A 21,447-nucleotide genomic window follows, 5' to 3' on the forward strand; every position below is an offset into this window, starting at 1 on the left:
ATGTTGGATTTATAGCCTTCAAAATTGTGAGATAATAAATGCTTGTTGCTTAAGTCAATCCATTGTGTGATATTTGTCACAGAAGCTCTGGCAAATGAGACAATACTATAAGTGCTGGAACTGCTCTTGCTTTTGTTTATAATGCTAGATTTAGCACCATGCCTGGCATTTAGTAAGGGCTGAATAACTGCTTTGTTTTTCATTTATTTGATTAGTTAATTAGTTATCAGATTATAAAGCAAACACTATTACTCCACACTCTTCCCTCCAGGTGTCAGTGAGCTTATGCCATGTCTGACACTCCTGGTCTGCCCTAGGTTTCAGTCTTCTTTTCTTCTTTTCCTGCAAAAAGTATCATTATTCTGTGTCCTATTTCCAGATAGTTGAGTAAATAAATGTATGTAATAAGAAGTAAAATATTCATTGGTTAATATGATATTTCTGAAAATTTTGACTTTTAAAGCAAGCACCCACTGAAATCTTAGTGCTTGAAACCACATGCAACCCTGGATAGTGGTTAGAAGCTTCAGTTGATATTAGAATGAGATGATCACTTTGCTAGTTACTAACTGTGTGGGTGCAAGCATATTGTGTGAGCCTCAGTTTTCCCATTTATAAAATGGGATTACTACTGCCTAAGATATCTTTAAAAATTCTGTAAAATAAGCATCTAATGATCCTAACACAGTGCCTGGGCCATAGAAAATGTTTATTAATAAATCATCACCATCAGTTCTAATTATTTAAAAGATATTTAAATTTTATCTTAATTAGAATAATTAAATTCTAATGATTTAAAACAGTAAATGTAAATATGTTTAATGATTATTAAATATTTTTATTATTAATAAAAATGTTTATTAATAGATCATCATCATTTGCAGTTCGAATTATTTAAAAGAGTAGTGCCCTTAGTGGTACAAATTTTCAAGTATCAGGGCAGGTTCCAGTAAGAAGGGATATGCTGATATCTTCAACACGTCCCTCTAAATACATCCTATGCACTTTTCAATCCAGCTCCTCTTCCAGGAAGACCAACTTGTATCTATGAAATCAGTGGGTTCCCAACTCTACTCCATTTGGCCGATTTGGAGGCATGGCAGGAGGAAGAGGGAGGAAGAAGTTTGAGACTGGAGTATTTATTTCTCTGGCTCCTTAGCTCTGGGGTGGTCTTGGGTTAGCTGTGATTTCCGTCAGAAATCACTGGTCTTCTCCAGGAGGCTCTTGGAGTTCTAGTGAGAGGTCCTTGCCGTTGTCCTTAGACTTAAGACTGATAACAGCTCCTTCGCTATTTTAGACCCTGGTTACTGCACTATTTCTTGGGATTTGCCTATGGTCCATCCACACTTTTGTAAGTAATCTCTTTGGATAGAGACTTTCCTCGAACTATCCTAATTTTAATGCCATCTTTTTTCAATTGGGAATCTGATTAATATAGTTAAATTTGGATAAATGATACATTTTGCACCCTTCAAACCACAACATCCTTTTCATTCCTAAAAGTCTATATACTTAGCAACTTTGGTGCAAAGTGAGAACATAATAAATTCAGAGATAGTTAATACAATCTCTACTTACATTTTATAGCCTTTGGCATATCACTGTGGTGGATAAAAAAGGAATTTATGATTTTTTTCATAAATTTTCATAAGTTCATATCTACCCACCAGGGCATTTTGATCTTATTAAGGAGACAAAGTATGAAATAAGGAAATTTATAAAGAAAGAATGAACTAAACACTGTGTAGGTATGCATGATACAGAGACTAATAGGCATTATTTATTACAAAAGTAGAAATAAATACTGACATTTGCTTACACCATGGAAGATGTTCTGTAAACAGAAGGTCTTGGAAAAGTTGGGATAAATAGTCCCCAAGTTAGTTGATTTTGCAGATGTGGAGAGGAGTATGAGCTTAGGTGAGGCTTGGTATGAATGCCTGCTTGAAGACCTAACTCTGATGTCTCTTCTGCAGTGAAACTGTGTCTTAGGTTGAGTTGGTTACCATCTGCTCTGGACTTCCTCTGACTATGTCCAAGTTCTGAGAGGTTCTACCAGGAGCATCCTCTTCTGTCCTATTTCCCAGAACCTTCTTAGCTTTTGCTGTACACTGCAATCTTTTTCTAGGCTCACTGTCTATAGGTGCCAAACTAGTTAAGAACCATGTATATAAAAATATTTGTCCATTAGTATGCCATCTAGGAGCAATGATAAACAAGTATAAGAATTTCTATTTCCTAATCACAAAAAGAGCAGCGTAAACATAATCCTTCCACACACATATACATGTATACACATGAAAACACACCAGACATATAAATGCATGTACATGTATACACACATGCCCATACTCATGTACACCTTTCCCAGTAATTATGCATACTTAGGACATAAGCTATATCATTCAGTTCTTTGCATATTCAGTCTCAATTTTCACTGATACATGCCCTCCTGCCAGAACTTTAACGTTCTCCCATATTTAAAATAGAAATAATAAAAATGTCTACCTAATCCATAAAGACTAGAGTGAATTAGCAGGTGTGGTAGTTAGATTCCGTTGTCAATTTGGCCAGGTGAAGGCACCTAGTTCTATTGCTGTGGACATGAGCCAATAGTACGTGAACTTCATCTGTTGCTGATTACATCTGCAGTTGGCTAGGAGGCATGCCTGCTGCAATGAATGATGTTTGATTTAATTGGCTGTTGCTTCAGTGAGAGAGTTCAATGTAGCACAGCCCAAGCAGCTCGGCATTCCTCATCTTAGCACTCGCAGCTAAGCCCAGGTCTTTGAAAATGCAGAAAGAAGTCACCCCGGGGAAAGCTGTTGGAACCCAGAGGCCTGGAGAGAAGGCCAGCAGAGACCATCCTGTGCCTTCCCATGTAAGAAAGAACCTCAGTGGAAAGCTAGCTGCCTTTCCTCTGAAGAACTAATGAAATAAATCCCCTTTTATTAAAAGTCAATCTATCTCTTGGTGTGTTGCATTCCGGCAGCTAGCAAACTAGAACAGCAGGTGAGGGAAGTTTGCTTTAGATATTAGCTCCTGTTTAAATGTAGGAGATAACACATTTTATGTACCTCAGCCACATCTCCCTTACTCCTCTCTTGCTTGGCCATGAAACAATCCATTGCTGACTTCCAATGATGCTGACAAATGTAAAACCAAATCTAAGAACTGAAAAAATCTCAAAAGCTAGTAGTGTTTTAGTTTCCTAGTTGCTAAAACAAATAACATGCAATGGATTAGTTTAACAGCAGGGGTTTATTGGCTCACAGTTTCAGGCTAGAAGGCTTGCTTCTTCCTGGGATCAGTGTATTCTGGTTGGATGGCAATCTTTGGGGTTCCTTGGCTTTTTCATCATATGGCGATGTATATGGCAATTCTTTCTCCTTTCTCTTTGGAGTTTCATTGCCTTCTCTCTCCATCTGACATTCACTCTGTTTATAAAGGACTCCAGTAGTCTAGATTAATGCTCAACCTGACTCAGTTAGGCCACGCCTTGAATGAAGTAAGGTCTTGAAGAAATATTATTTACAATGGATCTACACCACCAGGATGCAGATTAAGACTAAGAACATGACCAAACTGATGTCTATGATTCAATCTACCACAGCTAGTTATGATGAAATTTGGAGACGTATTTATTTTTGTGAAATATGGGGTGAGTATGGCCACTTTTTTTTTCTTGGGTCTTTTTGGCTTTCAATTAATATTAATTTGTAGGGCCAAGACTAAGGTGACACAAAATTTTACAGGACACCAAAAATCTCAGTAATCAAGAAGAATATTTCAATAAAATATGTTTAAAAAGCAAGTTAGCACACAAGAAGGTATATGATGAATCCTGGGGATTGAATCAAGTCCCTTGCAGAAGGCATGCTCAGGTCCCAACCCCTGGTCCTGCGGGTGTAGACCCATTGAATATAGAATCTCTCATAGATGTTATTAGGGTTGCAGTCTAGCCAAATTAGGTCAGGTTTCATCATGTCATTGAATTCTTTATGATCTGAAAGATATGTAGAGAGAGAGAGAGAGAGAGATGCCACAGGGAGCAGCCAGAATTTGGAAAAGACCCAGAAGAGAAAGGGGAAGACATCACCATATGCATTGCCATGTGACAAAAATGCCAAGGTCCTTCAAAGATTGCTGGCCAGCCAGAAGCTATGAACCCCAGGGAGAAGCTTTCTAGCCTATGGAATGGGGAAGCAGTAAATTCCTGTTGTTAACCCAACCCATCATATGGTATTTGTTAAGTTTGATCAAACTTAAACATTGATCAAAATATAAAAAATAAATAAAGACAGGATCACTATTCCTCACTTTTCCTTTTGTCATACGCTCAATTATTACTCAGCATAGCATTGTCACTTATCCTGGCTCTCTTAGTTTTAATATTATCAACCTTACAAAATAACAAGCATTTTCTTTCTAAATCCCCATTTCTGACAAGTGAATGCACTTCCAGGCTACACAATTGTCACCATTTTTCTGACTGTAAGAAACAACAGAGAGTACACAAGCAACTTCTTCTACATGAATTATGGGCTTTATTATGCTGGGAAAAATCTATAATATGCACTTTGTATGCTAGTGGTGCTTGCCATAATTCTAAGATATCTATGATAGGTTTTCATTATTTTTCTTTTGTGGGAAGAAAGAAAAAAAAGAAAACCTGCACATTCTCTTTATTAAAGCCTTCTGCATATAATACAGCTCCTTTACTAACAATGTCTCTAGCCTCTAGCTCCAGGTTAAAAACAGCTTAACAGTGACCTTGGTGCCAAGCTGAAATGAGCTGATGGCCTTATTTCAGTGTCTTCTTGGCTGATGTCCAGGTTACTAATTGGCACACAGGTGACAACCTCATGAAACCAACCAAGGTGAATCAAATGTGAAAAGTGACCCATGAGCATGATTTCACATCTGCTACATACTTAAAACCAAGCATAGGAAGTTTCCTTTTCCTTTCTTCACCAAATATTGGGGAAAACTGAACTACTTCTGACTTTTCTGAATTCATTATAACTTAAGGCAAAATGCTCCTTGTACGTATTGTGATTAAGGTGCAACCTTATGCTAATGTCCAAGATAAACTCAAGAACTGATATTCAGTGGAAAGCAAATCCAAGGAAATCCTCCTCTCTCTACACAGAACACATGGAATGGAATTAGGCTCTTCATTTATGCAATAACATTTTCAATAAAAATTGCTGGTTATAGTACACAGTAATCTTTTCCATAAGGGAAGAGAGAATAGGAACTAGAGAGGAAGGGGCAGAGGAAGGAAGAAAGGGGAAGGAGTAAATAGTATGTACTGTATCTATGTACAGTATAAAAAAGCTCATCATCACTTCTTTTATTCTCACCCAAGTAAAAGCTAATCTCTTCTGTAGGTTTAAGAGGATTACTGTAAGTATGAAATATAAATCTCTTCTACTTCAGTGACATAATGCATGCAGTGTGCCTACTTAGCGATTGCCCTACATGACATAAAAAGACGCTGGTTAATAAATCACCCCCACCTTCCTTACTCCACTTTATGTAAGTTGCAACAATAGAGACTTTTAAAAATGTTTTTAAGGTATTGGGGGAACCAGGATATAAGATATTGAATTGCTTCCACATACTACAATTATCCCTTAATTAAAATTCTTGACCTGTAAACCACAAAAATCATGATTTTCTTCCTCTTTTCACAAAAAAAGTATTTCAGAAAGGTAAAACAAACTGTTCTTTGCTTTCCTTTCTGATAACCATTTCTAACGCTTGTGGAAATGCATTTTTTCTTAGAATTCTGATCCTACTTCTGCCTCCAAGCACAGAACTTCTCTAATCTATTTCCAAATGGAAGACAAAAAGCAAAATAAATATCATGCAAACATCTCTGGGCATATTAAATTAGATAAAAAAATCAAGTAACTAATTTTGATAAGTCCTCTACCCCTTGAGTATAATTTTAGGTTTGGTTCTTCAATTAAAGGCAACTACTAGGCATTTGTTTTTAAAATCTACTGATGTAAAAAATGATCCCTCAACCAACAAAATGCACTCACAAACTTCAATTTAGCAGATATTTAATAAGATTAGAGTATTTTCAGGAGTTTAGCTTCACCAAACCATTACTCCTTTCAGGTACAACTGGCCACTTAAACTTCTGAAACAAACCATTTATTTTGAAGTTTTTGCTCTCTTTCTGATTATTTAATGAAAAAATAAACTGTACAAAATAATGTGAATCCTTAGTACCTTTTTTGGATGCTATATAAGGCTCTATAAATATTCCATTGATAGGTCTAAACATTACAGGAAAAATAACTCACAGTAACTTTGAAATGTGAACATTCTCAAAGACATCATATTGCGTTAAAAAGCTGTGCTGATATCATTTGAATCTTGTGCAATATCATTTAGAAGCATTTCTCAAAGAACATTTTGGTGAAAATTGGTTCCATGATCTAGTAACTGATGTTATGTGACAAAAAAGTGATCCAGGGGGCCACGGTGGCTCAGCAGGCAAAGTTCTCATCTGCCATGCCGGAGACCCAGGTCTGATTCCTGGTGCCTACCCATGCAAATAAAAGTGATCCAGGACCAAATAAATCTGAGAAACTATAGCTTAAACCAAGTTAAACAGGTTTCTCTTCTGCAGGACTTCTCAGAGCCTATAAAAGTCCAAGAAAGGGTAATATACAGAGTTTCCTTAACATCCTTGACTAAGGAAACTTTTCTTTGGAAATTATCTCTAAGGACTTGTGTCAAATGGACTGTGATTTGGAAAACACTGAATTTTATGCCAGTCAAGTATAATATTCTAATGTCTAAGGTACACTCACAAATCAGGGAGGGAGGGTTTTAAACAATCAGGTCGCTTGAATCCAATACTGATAAGTGAATCAGATCTCTGAGAATGCAGACTAGAAATGCTTTTTTTTTTTTGCACGGGCAGTCTCCGGGAACCAAACCCGGTAGAAATGTATTTTTTGCAAAAGCTAATAAGGTAATTTTGATGTGCATCCTCCCCCCACCTTTTTAATGTTTTAAACCTTAAGCAATTTTAAGTTTTGAAATTGCACTTTGCAGCAGCTTCATTACTTCATTACCAACAGTAGAAATTTTCAGGTATATCTTTTTATATGATTAATTCAATATTATTTTTGTATCTTTTAAATTGACATCCAGTGTTATTTCATACTAGAACCGAAAAACCATGACTATTACACAATAAGAGCTTTTGAGTGTACAAACCACAAGGTCTTTATAAAGGCAAAAATCAAAAGTTTGTTTTTAAATTATAGTAGCCTAGCTGCAGTACAGTCATGTCTAATAGAAACAAGCACTATTAGCATTGCCACAGGTCAAGCATACATCAGAAGAGTTTTAGATTTAGATGTTTTTGACCAAAGATCAAAGAGTACAATTAATTAGAAAAATTCCTTACCCTTGCTTCTCTGTCTAACATGGAACATAGGAGTATATAAAAATCCTCATAAAAATAAACTCAATATTTTTGAACTTTTCATGAAGCCAGAAAGAGAAATATTTTCCAATAAATCCTCTAGTTATATCTTCAGTTGTTTATCGTAAAGTATACATGAAAACAGCTTGTTGAGGGAGAAAAATATAAAAAGAAAACTGGGATATGGGACATAACAATTAAACCTTTCACCAAATCCCACATCAGTTTCAACTAGAAGGTTTTAAGTTTTCACCAAATTTCAAAAACTCTAATCACATCTGATTGTCTATGCTTGCATTCTCTTCCAGAGAGGGCCAATAGGCTCTTTAAAAACAGAATTGTGACTCAACCCAAAGGGAACATGTTACACACAAGGATAATTCCTGACTACAGACCGTGATTAAGAGACCATGGAAGTTTTATTTTCTTCTATCAGCCAACCTTAGAAATGAGTGGCCAGTTAAAAGCTGGAAGATTATTGGAGACAGAGAACTACGGTGTTGTATCAAGCTACACTGGATTGTTGAAGTGTGAAGGCACTTGATCCACTGAATGTAACCATTTAGGTAAAAAGCTTCCTGGGAAAGAAAGAAAAAAAAAAAAGTCTAATGGGAAAGACCAGGAGGTCACATTTGCAAATCCTGAGCACTGTCAAAGCTTCACAGAGATTTTAAATATCTTCAAGGATCCTACAGACCATGGAAGTGTTACATACTAAATACGTCCTGAAAAACAGGGTTCAGTCAATTTAACCCAAATGCTCGTCACAGTTTGATAAATAGATCATTCACAGAATGAACTTCCTCTTCAGGTTAGTGAGGCTACAATAAATATTTTCTTTCTGTTGGTAAATAAATTACTGCTTGGCTGCAAACTGAACATTCTTGGAAGAGTAGTACTACATTAAAGCTGCTAAAATGGCAAAAACAGTTGGTCAGTTACTTGGCCTCATTACTTTTCCTTGTATGATCTCAAGTTCCTGCTGAATTAGTAAAATGTACCTTTGAAGGAGGCAAACTATAGACAAACAGATGTCACTGACCGACCCTACTCAAATTTTCAATATGTTGTTATGTTTAGGACTCTGAAACACTATGTTAAAAACTGTTGATCTATCGAATGTCCTACTAGTCTACTATGTAATAGGTGATTCGATTTGCGAGGAAAGAAATTTCTTATGTTTTCATAGTTCTTGACAGTTATCTTTTTGCTCCCTGGGCTTCCAGAATAGATCCTGATGAGAAATAAATCACCGTGACTTTCTCACCATTTATCAACTTCAGAGTGAAGGAGGAATGGCAAGGTAAGATGAAGGTGTGTCTTTTGGACAGAATAATTGTCCTTGGTCTGCATTCAGACTGGTAAAACATTTATCTTTTCTTAATTTTTAAAAATACATTTCTAGTACTAAGAACAGAATAGAAAGCCTGACTTCTCCAGATGAAGTGAAGTAAAATAAGAGAATTGGCCTTGAACAGTTCCCTTTTACCCAAGAGAAAATAAGGTCATTGCACTTAGCAAGTTAAGATATACATAAATGGTTAAGGGTTAGCCTTGTCTTAATGTATGCCACTCAGAATAGAGAATTATGGAGTATTTATTCTGTAGTTGTTTAACTGTGCGACCCAGGAGTTTTGCAGCCTTGACATAATAAAATATAATTTAGACGAGAGTTTCTCCACCAGCTTTTAGTACACTCATGGATTGGATGGCCAATGGTCTCAATTTCTTTCTACAAAATAGGTTTATCATTATCCACACAAAGTTTTGTGGCTAGTTCTTTCCTTGCATGTCTGCTTACTTCTGCTCCTACCGGCTGAAATTTATGCTTTTGTACAGTAAATTGTGCTTGTTGCCACACATATCTGCAAATGTATTTCTTGATGTAAATATGTAATTAAGTGTTACAAATAGCATTGAAATATGAATTTAGAAACAAAGAGTGATATTTCTACAAAAGCTAATTTAAGACTTTGCTATATAAGAGTGACATAAAATGAAATCATTATTAGTTTAGGTGTGGGCCAGACAACAATAAATATTGGTTTAAAAATATCTTACTTCAATAAATTGACCTTAAAATAAAGTCATAGCAATCTAGAAGGGTTCTAGAATTCAAGTCATTTTATAAATGTCTTTGTAAAGTAACTAAATCTGGAAGTTACAGTTAATAGATTATGTTAACAATTTATGTAAGAAAGACTTGCTCAAAGAAAAGAGTTTGGTCTTGCATAAAATAAATTGGCAAATACATGTATGCTTATATATTTTAAATTGAAATAAAATGGCTAAGTTATGTACATTTTTTAAAATAGTTCCAAGCTTTAACAAATTTTTCAGTGGATCTATTATGAACATCTACCAATCCAGATATGCTTCTTAGGAAGACTTCAACTGTAGGGCTATGATGTTATACAAGCTTATCCCATGGATACATGCTTTTCCTTCCAAGGAACTTGTTCTTTTGTGTTATCATAGGAGAAAAATCAACAGTGTGGAGTTCAGACCTGATGGAATTTGGAAAATGTAACTTGTTCAATACAAAGGCATCAGCTCTGGAAACCTAGCCTCAGCACTTCTGGTCCCTAGAAAAAATCCCTTTAAACAGCAACGGGGGCTATAGCTAACTGACCTCATGGCACAAAGCACATATTTCCTCTTTCTGAAGAAAGTATTGGCATTGAAAATTATCTACACGATGATAAGGCTGACTTTAAATTCTTTACATTACTTTGCTTTTCCTGAAAATGAATATTAATTGTGCTCATTGCGTATCCTATTCCTTCCCAAACTCCCTGCTGAAATCATTAGCCGATGTTGACAGATCCAGTCAGAAGAGTTAGGAGGTGAAAATATACCGATAGAAAGGAAGGAAATATTTGATACTAAAAAAATGCACATATGTAAATTAGCATTTATATCTTTTCAAATATTCATTATAGATCACTATGTTAAGTTTCTGATTCAGTAATTTGTATCATTACTCTAATTTTGCTTTGTACCACAGGTTGGTGGCAAAAGCCTTTTAACATACACATTCTTTTTACTCATTCTGGCTTCTTTGGTGTGTTACTCGTTCTTATGTTGTAGAACTTAGCTGATAATATTCTACTAATGTCTTTATGATATTAACTGTTCTGTAAATATTTTTTTCTGAGCTTCATAGAGAGTGCTACATCATCACCTTGTTACTATATCATCCTGATTAATGTGGACTTTTTTTTTTTTTTTTTGCATGGGCAGGCACTGGGAATCCAACCCAGGTCTTGTGCATGGCAGGCGAGAACTCTGTCTGCTGGGCCACCATGGCCCACCCTGGACTACTTTTAAAAAGTATTAGATATTATAGATGGAGGTATTAAAGCTCAAGGACATTTCATAATTTCAAAAAGTACTGGAAAGCAGCTGTCCTTTTAACTTATGATTGGTTTAGATTTCATTTTACATGGGAGTTACCAGATGGTTTCATACAGTGTATTTTGTTCTAAGAGCTTTACTGTTTTGCTGCATACCACAGGTCTCACTTTATCACTGAACACTCTCTTACTGCTCCTTCACCTTTGAAAAGTAATTGTTTCTCTTTCTACTTTTTCCTTGTATATTCTGTTTCTACATAATGGAAATATTGACATAAAAAGAAAAGAAAATAAATATTGACCTCTGGAAATGTGTGGATGACGTAAAGATAGGAAATCAAAGGTACTATTGAACACTGCTAGTAGTACAGCCAAAGTTATTTACTGATTAACTGACCTTGTTCCAAATTCAAGAGAGGTAATTATATTTTGATTCACAATATAGTCTTGTTCTTTTTTTTATTTGCCTTCTGTAAGTGCATTTCACACTATCTATCTAGTATAGAACCTTTTATTCTCCACCCCCAAAGATTGTTTTTTATTACAAAATAAGGAGTTCTCATAACTAAACAAGTCTTCTTAAGCAAGGGGCAGTTGTGACCTTAAACACATTTCTGATATGGCTATCCTTTAATAATTGCCAGAAAAGTTATCCAAATATTTTTTAATGCATGATTTCACACAGTTATTCCTTTAGCCATTAAAAAACTTACACACATTTTATGAGTCTATCTGCGATTAGAATAACTTTATTTCTGGATGTTGGTATTTTTTGAAGAGAACTGGTGAACCATCAAGATTTCAGCTATGCCAGCTGTTCAGCCTATGCTGGTTCCGTGTTATGGAATGTCAGTCTTTATGCATGTTCACATCCTAGCATTCTTCTTTTTAGATGATTTACCAAATGCATCTAAAAAATCTTAAAATAGTGTATCACAGACTAATTCTATTCAGAATGGGCATCTCATATTGTTTAGCACTAGCCTGAGGCAGACATCTCCTTTTCTTTAGGCAAAAACTGCTAGTGATCTGTGCAAAGGGCAAAGAAGGAAACCGACTGTGTCAACTCAACCAAATCATGTTGATGTTTCATCAGATGGTCCTATTTCCAGAACTCACTTATATATCACTGGGAAATTCCTGAAACTCCTATGAGCCTGCCTTTTCCATGTATGAGATGAGATGATGCTTTATCTATTAGCTTTTCTTAAAGCAAAAAGATAATACTTGATTTTTATAATGCTACTACCTTAATACTACTGATTCATAAGAAGCTATTTCAAGGGAGATAATAGCAATTTAATCAATTCAGTATTTTAGGATCCAGTTTCATTTAAGTTCCTTTCCTAAAACCATACCAAATAACTACCCCCCCCCCAAAAAAAGTCAGAGGTGAATTACTATGCAGGAAATAAGTTGTACCCTGCTCCTTAACCTCCACTCAACCCACAATGGACTTAGCCCCATACACGCATACACACACCCAATTACCTTTCTACTTCTGAACACATATTGCCCCCACCACTTGTCTCTCTTTGTCTCTCAATTTGAATGCTCATCAAATTGAAAAAAAAGAGAGGTGGAAAATTAGAAATCCATCAGAAGATGTAATAGCAGTGGAAAAATCCCATATATAAAGTAAGAGGACGATAAATGATAAATTATGGGCAGGGAGGAAGAAGTTTAAAAAACAAGATAAGCAATGAGATGAGTGCCATGGGGAAAGAGAAGGGGAAAACTGATGGCTTCAGTAAGAAATATGGGTGAAGAACCTTCTAGATTTTATGCGCAACTATATCTCCTCTTCTTTAGATATGTTAATCTTGAAAAATTATGTGACTTGGATCAGAAAGCCAGTCATTTCTTTTTTTAAAAAAAGTTGAGAATAGCAACAGCAGTAATGATGATAATGATAAACAGTTTGTATTGGCCTATAGACAAATGACTGAAGCAGACGCTCTCTTGGGGTCATCTTTATAACTATGTTTAACAGTCTTATGGGTGAAAGTCAGCTAGTACATGCATATTAAAAATATATGTAAACAAGTAAATAAGCAAATAACTGCCTGTATGCAGTATATAGAGGTGATTTTTCTTCATATTTGCCTTTTGAATTAGTATTTACTTGAAATGGGGACTTCCCCTCTTGAAAACCAATCAGTGTTTAACAAAGATGCAAATGGAGGGTGTGACAGGCCTGGGAATGATGGATGTGTAATTTTACAGCTTTTCAAGAAAGAACTCTCCTGTGGAAGATTGATTGAGAGATGTGCAGTGGAAATAGGTAGTTGCTAAAGAGGAGAGAAGGCTCATGTGGTATGGACCACAATGCCTTCTATTCATACTGCCTTCCATTTGGGTACTTGCTATTCCTAAGGTGTAGGGGGCACAATAAAGAGAGATGAAAGTCCAAAAGGAATTTTTTACCAAACTCCATGAAAGATTTTTGGAGTTCAATGAAGGACATCTTATAGTCAATACTCATGAGATATAAAGTATTCATTCTACTATTAGAACATGATGAGTCATGAAAAGAACACATGTTTTGAACAGAAATCCAGATTAATCTACAGTTGAATAGATAAATGAGCTAGAGCATTGCAGTTAAGTGATTTTCAATATAGGGTCCAGAAACAAACAATGACAATTGTAATATTAGGATTTGAGAGGACAATTGAAGAATTAGCATGAAACATGCCTAGTTCTTTGTGTATCAGCACAGGAGGAAGGCAATAAAAGGGGCAACATTTCTTAGGATGTAGGAGTTTTAGCCCCCAACCTAACATATAAACAAACAATCGAAGTAAACACATCGTGCTTGCTGGGCAAATAAAACTTTAAGAGGGAGAACCTGGGAATTGTGGGAAGATGATAGAACAGGAAGCTCCAGGAAATTGTCCATCAATCGGGACAACTATTAAACAGGCAGGAACTGTCTGAATCAACTCTTTTGAAGCTCTGGAGTCCAGCAGAACACTATACAGCATCCAAGGAAATGCAGGTGGAAGAAGCAGGTAAATTATGGTAAATACCAGTAAATTGCTCTTTCTGTACATATCAGTTACCAGCACCCATCCCCAACTCTCACAGCAGGCAGCAATGAGGTCTGGCCCCTGGCATAGCTTGCTGGTGCCAGAAAGGGACATAAAAATCTACTACTCCAAGATCATACATTGCTGGTGGGAATGTAAAATGGTACAGCTGCTGCAGAAGCCAATTTAGCAGTCTCTCAGAAAATTAAATATAGAATTATCATTTGACCTGGCAATTCCACTTTTAGGTATTGCAGCAGTTGGGTTCGGTTGTCAACTTGGCCAGGTGAATGTGCCTAGTTCTGTTGCTGTAGACATGAGCCAATGGTAATGGACCTCAACTGTTGCTCATTACATCTGCAGTCGGCTAAGGGGCGTGCCTGGTGGAATGAATGATGTCTGATTTAATTGGCTGGCGCTTAAATGAGAGAGCTCAACATAGCACAGCCCAAGCAGCTCAGCATACCTCATTTCAGCACTCACAGCTCAGCCCAGGCCTTTGGAGATGCAGAAAGAAATCACTCTGGGGTAAGTTGTTGGAACCCAGAGGCCTGAAGATAAGGCCAGTAGAGATCACCCTGTGCCTTTCCACATAAGAAAGAGTCTCAATTGAAAGTTAGCTGCCTTTTCTCTGAAGAACTAATGAAATAAATCCCCTTCTATTAAAAGCCAATCCATCTCTGGCATGTTGCATTCTGGCAGTAGCCAACTAGAACAGATATGTACTCCTAAAATTTGAAAGCAGGAACTTAAACAGATCTTTTCACATTCATGTTCATAGTGGCATTATTTACAGTTTCTAAAAGATGGAAACCAACCAAGTAATCATTATCCTTGCTAAAAGGTGGAAGTCAACCAAACAACCATTATTTGATGAATGGATAAAATGTGGAAATATACACAATGGATTATTATGCAACCATAAAAAGGAATGAAATTCTGATACATGTGACATCATGAATGAACCTTGAAGATACTATGTTGAGTGAAATAAGTCAGATACAAGAGGACAAATATGGTATGGTCTCACTGTTATGAAATATTTAGTATAAGCAGAGTTTATTGCTAGAATAAACAGAGTTTATATTAAAGAGTTCCTATTTAGGATGATGGAAAAGTTTGATAACAGATGGTGGTGATGGGAGCACATTTTGAATGTAACTAATAACATTGAATTATATATTCAAATGTTATTAAAAGGAGGAATTTTAAGTTGTATGTTTGATACTAGAATAAATTCTTTAAAAAAGTTCCATGGAACTGCACAACACAAACAGTGAACCCTAAATTAAGCCATGAGCTGCAGTTAATAGTATAATTATAAAAATATGCTTTGAGCAATTGTTAACAAATGTACCACACCAGTGGAAGGTGTAAATAATAGGGTGGTATATGGGAACCCTGTATTTTATGCATGATTTTTCTGAAAATCCACAACTTCATTTTTTTTTTTAAGAGAAGAAGAGGAACCTGGCACAGCCTTCCAAATGTATCATAAGCATAAGTCACTTCTACATAAAAATTCTATACTAGGATTAGAGGAGATTTGAGGAAGCTATGATTCCCAGCATGGGGTGATGGGGAGAGGAAAGGGTTTAAAACAAAAGAAATACTGTTTTCTTGGTAGGACATAGCCACAAGTACAATAAGTGGCCATTCTTCCAGACTGAGAGAGATTTTTTTCTAAAGGATTATAAGAAGACAATTCAGAACGAATAATAAACATAAATAAAAGTAATTTAACCTAACCAATTGTGAAATGTTGTATAGTTTCCTAAATTCAACAAAATAAACTACAAGATATTTGGTTGTAATTGTATCAATTCAAATCTAAATTAACACACCAAATACTCTTATTTATAGCTACACCTAATGTCGGGGATTATGTACTTAATCAGGAGTGGACGCTTTTTCTGTTCTCGAGTATCTGTTTCAATAAGCCTTCATTCTTATGCATTTAGTCATGGAGCCATCAAATTTACATTGAAGCATCCTCTACCATAGAACTGATGATATTGATCACTCCAGATTGTGGTATCTATAAACAACCTCTGGAAGAGAGAAATGACCTATAATTCTTTCAGACGGGTTTTGGGAACTGGCATTAAATTTTCATATCATCAGGAAGACAATCTAGAAACAACATCAAGTTCAGGGTTCCAAAGAGGGGATGAAAGACAAAAATGAATGCTAAGAAATACCATGTGAATGGTCTAGCACCATCCTTTTTGGAGCTGGTTTGTTGAACTGAACTTTAGTCTTACGTACGCTGGTCAAGCAAAATTCCCATTAACTTATTCTTTTTCCACACACTGTCCCATTTGTGTGTAGAAACTCCTCTGATTTCGCAAATGACAGATAGATGTCAGGCTGGATATATACCAAGATACTAGAAATTAGGAATATAAATCATGTCCTTAATCATTATTTATATAGACAGTCCAAAATCAACAATAGCATAAAAAAGAGAGCATTCTCCCCCCAAAAAGAGTTTTGTGATTTTTTTATTTGTTTCATTTTTTTGGTTTCTGGTTGTGTTTTGTTTTGTTTTTGTCATAGATAGAAAATTCAGCTGTTCAGAGTATGTGGAATGAATTACATGGTCATTTGTATGTGCATCTTTTACAAGAGTCCTGCTGACTGGAGCCACGACAGGGTCTTCCTTCAAGTAATCTTCTGTGTGTTAAGTGTTTTTAACATGAGAAACTGGTCATAAGCCAATTTTCATAGGCTGTGGTAGATCTGGTTGTAAACTGTTTGGAGTAAAATACTATTAGAGACTATTCTCTATGGTAGGCTGGCAGCAAAAAAAAAAAAAAAAAACAAATAAATTAGGTTCTATGTAAGTGGGCTACTAAAAATTGTAATAAATAAAATGAGATCTGGTCATCAGTTATCATTAAATACCTAAGTGATTCAACTTTAGCTAGAGTTCACAGAGAAAAGGAAACTAGACTCCCACTGTCAAACAATCTTTTTCTGATCTGGATGAATCTGTTGTACCTTAAAAGATCAATAGAATGCTTGTTTCCTCTTATTTCACTGGCTGTTTTTTTTTTTTCTCAGATATATATTCCTTTACCTCCCCCACAGTAGAAGAGTGTCCTCTTCTAGTGTGAGCCTTTTTCTAAGGAATCTCACTTATCCCTGTGGACTGGCTATCGACCATAAAAAAAAAAAAAGGTTCCTAATTTTACATCTCCATCTTTCATCATTCTTCACCATCCAGATTTACTGCATTGATTTCAATCATAGATTATCCCTAAATAACGAACCCAGTCTTCACTCCCAAACCTGTGTCTCCTCTTGCCTTTCTTATCTTGTTTGGAAGGACTTACCTCTAGCCTCATGGGAGAACTCATGCCCGTTGTCCAAACTTTTGCTCTCTCCCCTGAGTACCCACACCAAATCGGTGCTCAGCCCCATCATTTCTGTTTCCAAAATCTCTCTCCTGTTTTCACCCCGACCAAACTGACACTGGCTTCCCTGGGGTGTCCTTATCTCTCACCCTATTACTTCAACTGCCCCCTCCTCGTGCCCCTATCTCTGATATCTTCACTCAAAACCCAACCATTGTGTTGACTCCATGTTTGGTAAATGGATATTTATTGAGGGCTGACTATTTAATTGTATAATTCCTCTGCATAAAAATCTTTGATAGCAATCCATCATCACAGAATAAGAGTCCCACATCTACAAGTATACAAAGTCCATCACAGCCTGGCCCCAAACACACTTCTGTTCCTATTATCAGTCCCCAATTCTCTCTTCTCAGCCTGATTTTCCAGAGCCCACTATTCTAGCTGCCACTGCCTGAGTATGTTTTTATTTTTCTTTCCCACTCTTGTACCTCTTTATTTACTTGTAAAATTTCTATTCAACCTTTAAGATCTAGCTTGAAATGTTCACTTTCATATAGCTTTGGTAACTATCTTGGACAGAGTTCATTGATCCTTCCTCTGTAACTATGTTTGTGCATGCCCCATACTCGCAGCAGATAATTATGTTGCTTTCACATCTGTCTCCACAACCAGGTTAACAGCTCCTTAATTGCAAGGAAATTGTCATAGTCATCTTCGTATTCTCAGTCCCTAGCATTAATTCTGCCATGATAGAAACTCAGAAAGAGTTTAATGACCAAAAATACCGGAAGAGAAAGATTAAAAAGGAAAAGGAAGAGTAAAGTTCACAGAAAACCAGGAGCAGGGTAAACCCTCAGTGAGGAAAGAATTGGTAATAAAATAATGAATTATCTTTATTCTATGTTTAGCAAATGCTAATGTTAGGTGTCATTGTTAAATTACATGTAAGAGGAAAGACAATGATTGACTACGACAAAGGCTTCATTAGTCCAGTGGTTCATTTGCTTAGGTAGCCCTTTTATAACAGGGAAGCTTTGCTTTCCTACAGCCCTAGCAGCATGATGGGGAAGAGTCTATACATATATCATTCACAAGAAAATGAAAGTTGTAGCTCCATTTTCAGCTCAAGGATTTAGGAAATAAAAAAAGAAAGAAAGAAGAGGCAATAAAAAAGAATGAAACAGCAATAAAAGTCTTAGAGGGCCAATACAAGATTCTGCCAGGACGCAGATGATTTATGTAGGTATGAGCTATTTTAGGGGGAGAGTGCTGAGGCTGCTTTTGCTAGCATATACTGTAAATGATAGAAATACCAGGGAGTATGGCATTATTTGTAGATGAGGCCATTTCAATTGCAGTATAAAGTTTGGGAGAATTAATATGCAGTACTTTAATGAAATATCTCGAGTTTTCTCTTGACATTCCATCCATTATGCTTTGGAAACACCAGCAGACAAGCAGCTAAATATCTAAACCATGCTGAAAAAAGACATGTGGTTATCAAAGCTCTCTGACATTTCAGCCATAGAAACACTTTATTGCTACCATGCACAGGTAATCCTCTAATTCTCACAAACTACAGAAGGAAAGGTTTCTGCTTTTCCTTTTTTTAAATTTTAATTTCATAAGGTGCAACATAAAAAGGAAAGAATGACACTTATTTTTTATTGAGATGTCTCTCTAAGCACAACATTTCATGCAGAAATGCTAATGTTAGCAGCATCTTTGCTAATGAGGAAGGCTTGAAAGTTATACTTTATCTTCATTTAACATAAACGGGTGATGCAGTCAATAAATGTGAGACTTCTGCCTCTCACTTTATCCTGCAGGTTACTACCAGTGTAAATACTTTCTCAGTAGGAATGGCAAGATAAGCACCTGTGACAGTACTACTCTGTGTCCAGACAGAACTTAAAAGTTCTGACATTTTTTTCCTGGATGAATGATAGAGGATAATCATCATCTTGAAACAATTACATAGTAAGTTTAAAAGACTAAGCTTCAAATTTTTTTTTTTTTGTCTAGTACAACAATTGCTGCTCAAAGCAATTAACTCAATTTGGTCAAAATATATCTGGATGATGGAAGAGATTCATGAAGCTATAAACGTCACTCTTCCTTTTATGGAAATTTTATTTTCCATACCACATAAAATTATTTAGGTAAACCTATTGTTAAACAGTGATACGAAATCTAGTCAGTTCAAACATTATCTAGACTATATGCAGTCAAGGCAAAGACAAGGTCAACAGCTTATATATGATGGAAACTGTTATTATCTCTGTATTGATCAACAATAGTTTCTATGCGTAGTATAAGCATACCACCCATATGCATCATCTTTGCTTAAACATTATCTTACATCAAAACATATATGTTCATATCTGTGTGAGCATAGGAGATAAACTGTTTTATTTGTAAATCTTAGGGAAAAAAGGAACCTGGTCTACCTTCAATATTTGGAATGTTTTTTTGCACTGTATGACATGATTTCAATTATTAATGAATTTACTTATTTGCAAGCAAACTATTCAGTTAATACTAACAAAACTCTAGAAATATGTATCAATTCTTAAAGTGCCATCCAGAAAATAAACATCAAATGACAGCTTTCCATGCCCTTCCTCCCAGTTGGCTTAGGTAGCCTAAACCCAAGATTATTTCAGCAGGGATTCCAGAAGAGACACATGCTCTTGATCTACGATGATAAGGCTTAGTACTTTCAGCAGTATCTTTTGTTGTGGTTTGTCTATGAAGTTTTCACTTTTACGTGTCATAGACTGTTAACCTGGAGTCAGGATTAAAACAGAAAATGAGCTACCCAGGGTAGCTCACTGTTATACAAGTTAAAATTTCTACTTCACCAAATAAAAAGTTTTTATGATTGTTTTGTGATATTTACCAGATTACATTAAATAAATTATGTTATTAGATAAGGGACATCGACAATCAGTGAACTTTGCTAAAACAGGGTTTTGGGCCCTTCAAAATGAATTACTTCTGAGTTCAATCACTGCTAACTTAAAGATAAACATGAACATAACTCCCCAAAGGTGCTTTGAAATAACATGAGATAATCCAGAATTTTTTTGATTAATATGGATCTTCAATTTGTTGGACAAGAGCAACCAATGAAATTGATTATAACACTACATTTTAAAATTCTCTAAACTATAGGATTCTAATTCTAAAAAAATACATTAATTATTTCAAATAGTGTTCTTTTAGTGGTTAAATATAATCAATAAAATATCAACCAACATAATCTACTCCCTCTAATTCTAGATTAGAGTTAATTCTATTAGGCACATCAATGCACCATATAGTTTCATATATGAAATATCATCAACTATGTGGTAGCATATGAAAAGCCCAAGAAGAACTACTATTTCTTCAACTTACTAGAGATAACTCAAAAAGCTAGACATAGGTATTATAAATTCATAGTGTCACCCAGTATTCTACAATATAAGCCATATAATGAACGATCAAATGATATTTTGTTATATTTCAAATTCTTAAATTTCAGAGACACTAAATAATGTTCCAAAAAGATAACCCTGAAAATTCTAAAAATGCATTATTGTGTTCTCTGAAAACATTAATAAAATCCACAAACCAGGAAAGAGTCAATATTTATTGGGAGGTTTCTACAGAAAATCTACTCTGAATTCAAGTTTGTTAAAATGACCCCTGAGATGAAGAGCACAATTTAAAAGGGGTACAAATAAAAACATATGTTTAAAAATCTATAAATATACACTAAGTTTCCTGAAGCAAATATAAACCTAAATTAGGCAGTCCCTATTACAACTGAAAAGGCGAGGGACGTTACATAGAACTTAAAACACAATTATCAAGACCACATACTCAAACATTAAACTCTACAAAAAAGAATCCTCATGAATCTAATATGTGCCACAATGAAACCAAATCCTAAAATTTCTTCCTCAGATGCACTGGCCCATTATGAATAAACCTGAACACTAAAGAAAGGCCATTTAAGTTAAATGAGAAAAGGACTTTCAATCTTCATTTTTTCCCCGTTTGTTTCTACGTGGTAACTTCATATCACTCTTGAGATTTCTTTATATTTCTTGAAATACAAAGAACCTACACAATTAAGGTGTTTCCAAACCCATTCACAAAATTGTGTAGAAAGTAGGCATTTCTAGACATTATATTTATATGCAAAATATATTTGTGAAGACAAGAGATAGAAAATTGAAATAGCAAGACTT

At 35.5% G+C, this 21,447-nt stretch overlaps 1 protein-coding gene across 6 annotated transcripts in view; it reads right to left on the reverse strand.

Moving 5' to 3' along the window:
* The window catches only part of ARHGAP24 (Rho GTPase activating protein 24), a 539,804-nt gene that overhangs the window by 100,777 nt on the left and 417,580 nt on the right, over nt 1-21,447 (reverse strand). The gene's annotated exons all lie outside the window — the stretch shown is intronic.

The sequence above is a fragment of the Tamandua tetradactyla genome, chromosome 24, assembly GCF_023851605.1.
Source record: "Tamandua tetradactyla isolate mTamTet1 chromosome 24, mTamTet1.pri, whole genome shotgun sequence".
Taxonomy (NCBI): domain Eukaryota; kingdom Metazoa; phylum Chordata; class Mammalia; order Pilosa; family Myrmecophagidae; genus Tamandua; species Tamandua tetradactyla.